Here is a 7435-nt window from a genome sequence, read left to right on the forward strand (position 1 = left end):
CCTATTTTCTATGAAAATCCAGAAAACAACCTGAAACACCAAAAACACACAAAATACCTTAGTAGCACCGATTTAAATGAGATAAATGCGTGCTTTTCCTACCTATAATTCACACATAAAAGTGCTCATCAAGGAACCCGGAGTGTTATCTAGCATGGTTGACTGGGATTTCATCACCCCAGTTCGTCTCCACAAAGACCGGAAGCGCACTTCTGGTAAGGAACGGGCCCAGGCAGAAAACCAAACCTGCTCAGAAACCCAGTTCACCAAAACTTAGGTACTCGCTGCTTGGTTCACCCCGATTCGTCTCCACAAAGACCGCAAGCGCACTTTTGGTCAGGAACGGGCCCGGGCAGAAAACCAAACCTGCTCAGAAACCCAGTTCAGCAAAACTTGGGTACTCGCTGATTGGTTCACCCCGGTTTGTCTCCACAAAGACCGGAAGTGCACTTCTGGTCAGGAACGGGCCCGGGCAGAAAACCAAACCTGCTCAGAAACCCAGATCACTAAAACTTGGGTGCTCGCTGCTTGGTTCACCTTGGTTTGTCTCCACAAATACCGGAAGCGCACTTCTGGTCAGGAACGGGCCCAGGCAGAAAACCAAACCTGCTCAGAAACCCAGTTCACCAAAACTTGGGTACTCGATGCCCGGTTCACCCCGGTTCGTCTCCACAGAGACCGGAAGCGCACTTCTTGTCAGGAACGGGCCCGGGCAGAAAACCAAACCTGCTCAGAAACCCAGTTCACCAAAACTTGGGTACTCGCTGCTTGGTTCACCCCGGTCCGTCTCCACAAAGGCCGAAAGTGCACTTCTGGTCAGGAACGGGCCCGGGCAGAAAAATAAACCTTGGCGAGAATCCAGGTCAATAAAAACTTGAATACCTGCGGGAGCGTCGTTCTATTCGGAAACCAACTGTTTTACAAGTATTATTGGCCCACAGTGTTGAGTTAATCAATACTAGTCAGAGGCAGACACAAGCAGAAACAGTAGACAGCAAAATGTAACTTCTATTCATGAAAAGTTGGGCCGCTAAGGGCCATTCCAAAAAGTAGGGCCTCCAAGGGCCATTACAAAGATAATTAAGAAACAGTGCCAAAAAGGGGGAAATGGGGAGCTCAAGACACCCCATGACTACCATCCCGTGGGGGATCTACCACCGGGGCTTCAGCTGCTGCGAGGGCGTCCTGTTCGTCTTCGTCCCTGGCCACTGGCGGATCAGCAAGGACAAGGCCCGTCAAAACGACATTCGGGTTGGATCCCTTGACCTGCTCAAGGCAATCCATGAATCCCAGCTTGTCAGATTCAATGGACAAACTAATGAGTTCGCCCTCCTTCTTCTGCACGGCCTCTGCCACGGCCGCTGTCTGTCTCTCCCGGGTTCTCTCCCACTACGCATTGAGGGCTTTGGAGGCCTTCTGCTTCTGGGCGGCCATCTCGGTCTTGAGCCTATTATCTCCTGGTTCCTATCCTTAATGGACCTATTGAGCTCGGCAGCCTCCTGCTTCAGCTTGCCGTTCTCCGCCTCAGACTGAGTGATTGCGGCAGAAAACTTCCGGCTCTTCTCGCGGAAGTCATGATAATACAATTCGATCTGCGGGTCAGCGAAAATAAATGAGCAACGGATTAAAAAAAAGTACCTGGTAAAGTGAAGAGAAGATGGCCTCATCGGCCGCATCTGGAAGCTCGTTTAGCACCTGGAGCTTGTCATGGTTCAGTAGGCCTTTGGTGACGATCTCCATGGCCACCCGGTTGTCACCCAAGCCGGTGTCGCTCTTCTGAACGGCCCAGTTGGGCCGGAAAACATTGTCCCCGGGCCTCGCGGGGGTGGATCGGACTCTGGTAGCTGCGTCCCCTGACTTAGAGGACCCTGCTCCCCGGCCGTATGCGCCAACCAGCTTTACCGTGGGCTTGCCCTGGGGGGGGCGGTGCGTCCTGAGTTGGTGCTGGACTTGTGACCTCGGGAGCTTTCCTTTTCTGGCCATGGCCCCTGCTGAAGGCCCCTTGCCTCACCTTCTCCAGGTCGGACTGCTTCTGCATTTCTGAAATTCAACATGACAAACAAAAACCGGTCAGGAACGAAGGAGAGAAAAGAGGAGCTCAAAAGCAAGACTAGCCACATACGTGCCGGGGTCGCAGTACTAATGCCGAGCCCGACCAGAATCTCTTCCCTAGAGAACTCGTCACAATGAATCATGCTCGTTCGTTGCAGCTCATCACAGACTCGAGCAAACGTGAGCCTATCCTCGCCTTCCAGGCTCGGCTTGCGACTCAACGCAAGCGTGTCCGGCGTATCCCATTTTAATGGAACCGGCCATGGCTCGGAGAGCTCGCTGTCCTCAATGTAGAAGAACCTGTTTTTCCACTTACGAATAGAAGTTGGAATGCCGGTGATCATCTTCACATCTGGATGCTGGCAAATATAGATCCAACCCCCGTCCTTGTACCTCTCCAGATGTGCACACATGCGGAACAGAGGTATGGACAGGTTCCTTTCGAGACGACCTTGGACTAGATATATGAACCCGACCAGCGTCCTCCATGAGTTCGGTGTGACCTGGGCCGGCGCCAGGCCGTAATATCGGAGGACCTCGGCAAAGAAGGGATGCAGAGGGAACCTAAGCCCGGCTCTTAAGGACTCATCGTAAATACAGACGTCGGCACTCTCATTGCTGGCTCTATCCCCCTCTATTGCTGCCCTCAGTTTGAATCGCTCAAGAATGCAATATATATCCCTAACTTCCCCTAGACTGGACTCGTCAAGGATATTCTCCTCGTACAGAGCCTGAATGTTATACTGGGGATTGGCGTCCATCCGAGCCACAGCTATAACCTCAACAGCCCGGCTCGGAACGAAAGTGGTGGACGCCTCCGCAACATCACTACCCCCACTCGCCTCTGCTCGGAAGTAGCTATCCGTTGGGGCTGGGTGGTATTTAAATCCAAAATCACCTCGTCCCCACTATCTATGACCTCTACACTAACACTAGGACTCGCCATATATGGGCCGGGAACCCTGGGTGGATTCGTTTGGGTCCTCTCCGACGAACTAGACCTCGAACTGCTAGAGGATGCGGACTCCCCTGAGGACGACCTAGAATTGGACTCAGAACTAGTCACTACGGGACATGAAGGACGCAGGAGAAGAAACGAGTAAAAGACGTGCTCAAGAAGATTGCCGGTCTGAAGAGGGAGGCTCTTAACCCGCAGACGACCACAACCCCATGATTGACGAGCCGAACAAGCAGAGCAAAAGAAAAAAAGAAGGGGAGTAGTAGAAAGTGAAAAGTGAAAATGAAAGGTGAAAACCTTTATTTATAGCCTTGAGACCTGAGGCAGTTCGCATTCGTGAACTAGGTGATGCCACGTGTCCCTCATTAATGAAGGGCACACACTTCGAGGCAAGAGCGCGAGTAAATGCGCACGTGTATAGACTACGCACGTACAATGTGGATGCGGAAAAATCTTCCAAGTGATTAAGGGTTATCTATGAAGTGCTTGAGTACGGGATATCTTCTAAGTGACTGTGCCCGTCTAAAAAAAATTGTCCGGCCCAAGTCAGACAGCATATGACGCGTCCGCTAAAAGACAAAATTATGCCCGGCCCAAGCCGGACAGAATATGACGCGTCCGCTAAAAGAACAAATTCTGCCAGGCCCAAGCCGGACAGAATATGACGCGTCCTCAAAACGACAAACATCTGCCCGGCCTAAGCCGGACAGAATATGACACGTCCGCTAAAAGACAAAAACATCCGCCCGGCCCAAGTCGGACAGAATATGATGCGTCCGCTAAAAGACAAAATTATGCCCGGCCCAAGCCGGACAGAATATGACGCGTCCGCTAAAAGACAAAATTCTGCCCGGCCCAAGCCGGACAGAATATGACGCGTCCGCAAAACGACAAACATCTGCCTGACCCAAGCCGGACAGAATATGACGCGTCCGCTAAAAGACAAAAATGGCCAGACGAATTTTTACACTTCAACTTCTGGTCGTCTCAGGCCAGACAGACGGCTTGGCCGGACAGATTTTACACTTCAACTTCTGGCCGTCCCAGGCCGGATAGATTTTACAGTTCAACTTCTGGCCGTCCCAGGCCAGACAGACGGATTGATCGGGCAGATTTCACCCCATTTATCCCGGTCAGTCCCAGCCGGATCTCTTCATTTCATCGAGCCATCCCGAACACCGGCTCGTTCTACCGTTCAGGAACACAACTCCTCGCACTTCCCCAAATCACTACAATGACTTGGAGAACTGGGGGGCAACTGATGGGGTATGAAAAACAACAACTAAGCAGCTGTCGACACATGGCCCCAGAAGGGCCCACCACAAATCCGGCATCTGCTCAGGGGTAATCCGGTAATTACCTAAGAGTAGGTAAACCTAAACCCACAAAAGGGCCGACACCTGTCCTGGGGTAGGTAATCCAACCACCCCAGGTCTCCCTCTATAAAAGGCCTCTCAAGGCTCAAAGCAATGGGTAATAACTTCTAAAACTACCACTCTTAAAGTTTTGGCTCTGCACTTCTACTCATACTGACTTGAATGTCGAAGGGCCCGTCCAGAGCAACGACTCCGGGTTGGTCTTCTGACTTCGTGCGCTCTTGTGAAGGACTCAGTTCCTTCAGCTCGGTCCCTTGGACCTGCCAGATCAGCTCTTTCGTCACTGTCGTATCTGTTACCAATTTTAGGCATAACACCTACCCAACTCAAGAATCCAACCAAAGCCTCAATCCAGTTGAAAGGAATGCAGAAAACTGGAAAAAGAAAAATTATGAAGTTTATTTTCAATTTTAGACTGGTCAAACCGTATAAATAACTTTCTTAAGAGATTTAATTAGGGTTGTCAATGGACGCAGACGGTCCGATGGACAATCCAAATCCAAACTTAAGTGGGCACATTACCATGATCAATGGACACATCTTGGGACCCTATCATAGGATTCGAAATTATTACCGGATCCAAACAACCAACAAAAGCCTGCAGGACAGTCTTAAATCCGATTTTATTATACTGTTTTACAAAAATACCTTCTATTTTTTTATAATTTTAAGTATTATTTTAGGGGTATTTAGTAGAAATAAGTCAATCCTTAGCCCAGTGTGTTGCCGCCGTTGTGGCTCACCCTCACAGCTATCGATTATGTCTGCACTCGCTCTCTTCTATGAATTTTAACTATGTAAAATGTAAGTAGGACCTAGTAGGACACTCCAATGGACGGTCCGATTTGAAATGGATCGTGACCAAGACGTAGGAAGTAGGATCCGAAGAACACTCAAAATCCAACCTAACTAATAAGAGATTTCAATGGATTGTGACTAAGACATAGGTGGATCCGTTGACATGAGATTTTATATGGTGGATGGTAGCATGGTTTTAAAATTCGTCAAAATCTGAAATTTCAGTTGAGACTGAAATTGAAACATATCGAAAATGGAACTTCCAAAATGTACAAAATTTTGGTCGAAATTTCGGAAATTTCAGCTAAAATTTTGAAAAAATAATATCTTTTATTATTATTTTTTACAAAATTCCGGCCCAAAATACCGACATTTGAAGACTTTTTACCAAATTTCAGCCGAAATTTCGGTTTCGGCAAACTCCGAAATTTAGTCCAAAACCGAAATTTAAAACCTCGGATGGTAGTGCCTGAACGTGCGGCCTAAAGATATAGTGGGGCCCACATTGTCTGGGTGATCCAAACCAAAATTTTGTTGGGCCTTGAGATAGATCGGGGGTGCCATAAAATCTTCTCATAGGATGATCTTTTAATCCTTCGATCCGTGGAGAGTTCTATACTGTGCCCTCTATTTTAAACCTCCACAAGTCGGAGGATTAGTATCAGATATGGAGAAGATTTTATGGGCACCCCCTACGTCAGGACCCTGACAATGTGGGCCCCACTGTATTTTCAGTCTGCAAGTGCATGCGCGCCATATAATTTCTCCCTTTCTCATATTAAATGGTATAATGATAGAATATCCATATCGCATTAAAAATGATAAAAAAAAATACACTTATCTCATTATAATAGCATAAATACCTTTCGAGTAATGCTAGGGAAACCGAGAGTAGGACCTAAAAGGGGACCAGACAAATAATTTCACACCACAACCATGGTTTTAAATTTCGACCGAAATCCGAAATTTCGGATTCGGATTTCGGTGGAGACCAACACCGAAATCGACCAAAACCAAAATGGTCATCTATTTCGGCCGTAATTTCAGAATTTTGATTTTTCCGAAATTTGACCCAAAAAAACTGTATTTTAAAATATTAATTTAATATTTTACCGAAATTTCGACCGAAATTTAATATTGAATAAAATATTGGTTTCAGGTTATGTACCAGATTTCGACCGAAATTTCAAATTTTCGAAATTCCAGTCAAAATTTCAAAATTTCAGGGTCCGAAACCGGTACCGAAACCGAAATTTTAAACCTTGATCACAACCTCACAAGTGACGTGAGCCATCCCTTATTTAGGGAAATCATGAAAAAGAAATTTTTTTCTTGCACACATGGCATGTTCTCATTGCAGGTTCCCCTGCTAGGTGGTACTCTCGGTCTCCATGTCATTTTCCATATCGCTTTTCTCTTATAAATAATCAAAATGCATATATCTCATACAATGAAATATACCCAAATCTCTTATAAAACCACAATAATACTCTTATCTCATGAAAATGGCCAAAGTATTCATAGCTCATACAACATATCAAAATACCCATATCTCATAAAAACTAACAAAATGTCCATATCTCATGGAAAATGACCAAAATACTCATGTCTCATAAAAATGTCAAAATACACATATAGGATGAAAACAGACCAAAACATTCATATTTTGTTGGCTACCGATGTTGGCATTAGCGTGTTTTAACGCTAAATAGTCCCAAATAATTACAAAATTCTTGCATTTTTTGTTTAAATACAATATTTCATGATTGAATGCAAATTTGATGAATAATTCATCATTATCTCATGTATTATTTGTAAATCTCAATAAATCAGAATAAAAATCAAGCCCACATCTGAAATCTTATCCTAATCTAGCACACACATGCACTTGACCTTCCTTCCATACTTTTTCCGTTGCATTTTGCTTATACAATAGACGTGCATCTTATCAAGAAAAATATGTAGTGAATAAATTTAAAAAAAAAGCATTCTCTCTCATCTTTTTCCAAACTCTTCCAAAACATTTCACAAAATTTTCAAACATTTACCTCAAGACATTATTCCCAATTCCTTTGTAACTATGATTTCAATAGTAGGTGTACACACCCCATTTTGATCGGGCCCTAAAGTCCCTTAGTTGAATAGGTTCCCGAAGTCGAATAAGGTCCCGAAACCGAATTCAATGTCTCCCAAAATCAAGTCTCAAGTTCCCAAACCAATTTTGAAACCAATTCCCGAAATCGAATGAAAT

At 45.7% G+C, this 7435-nt stretch overlaps 1 protein-coding gene across 1 annotated transcript in view; it reads right to left on the reverse strand.

The window, feature by feature from the left end:
* LOC143871649 (uncharacterized) overlaps positions 1 to 7435 on the reverse strand; it is a 67309-nt gene that overhangs the window by 5809 nt on the left and 54065 nt on the right. The gene's annotated exons all lie outside the window — the stretch shown is intronic.

This window comes from Tasmannia lanceolata, unplaced genomic scaffold (genome assembly GCF_043159265.1).
Source record: "Tasmannia lanceolata isolate RefF3 unplaced genomic scaffold, GAP_Taslan_0.1 ptg000002l, whole genome shotgun sequence".
Taxonomy (NCBI): Eukaryota; Viridiplantae; Streptophyta; class Magnoliopsida; order Canellales; family Winteraceae; genus Tasmannia; species Tasmannia lanceolata.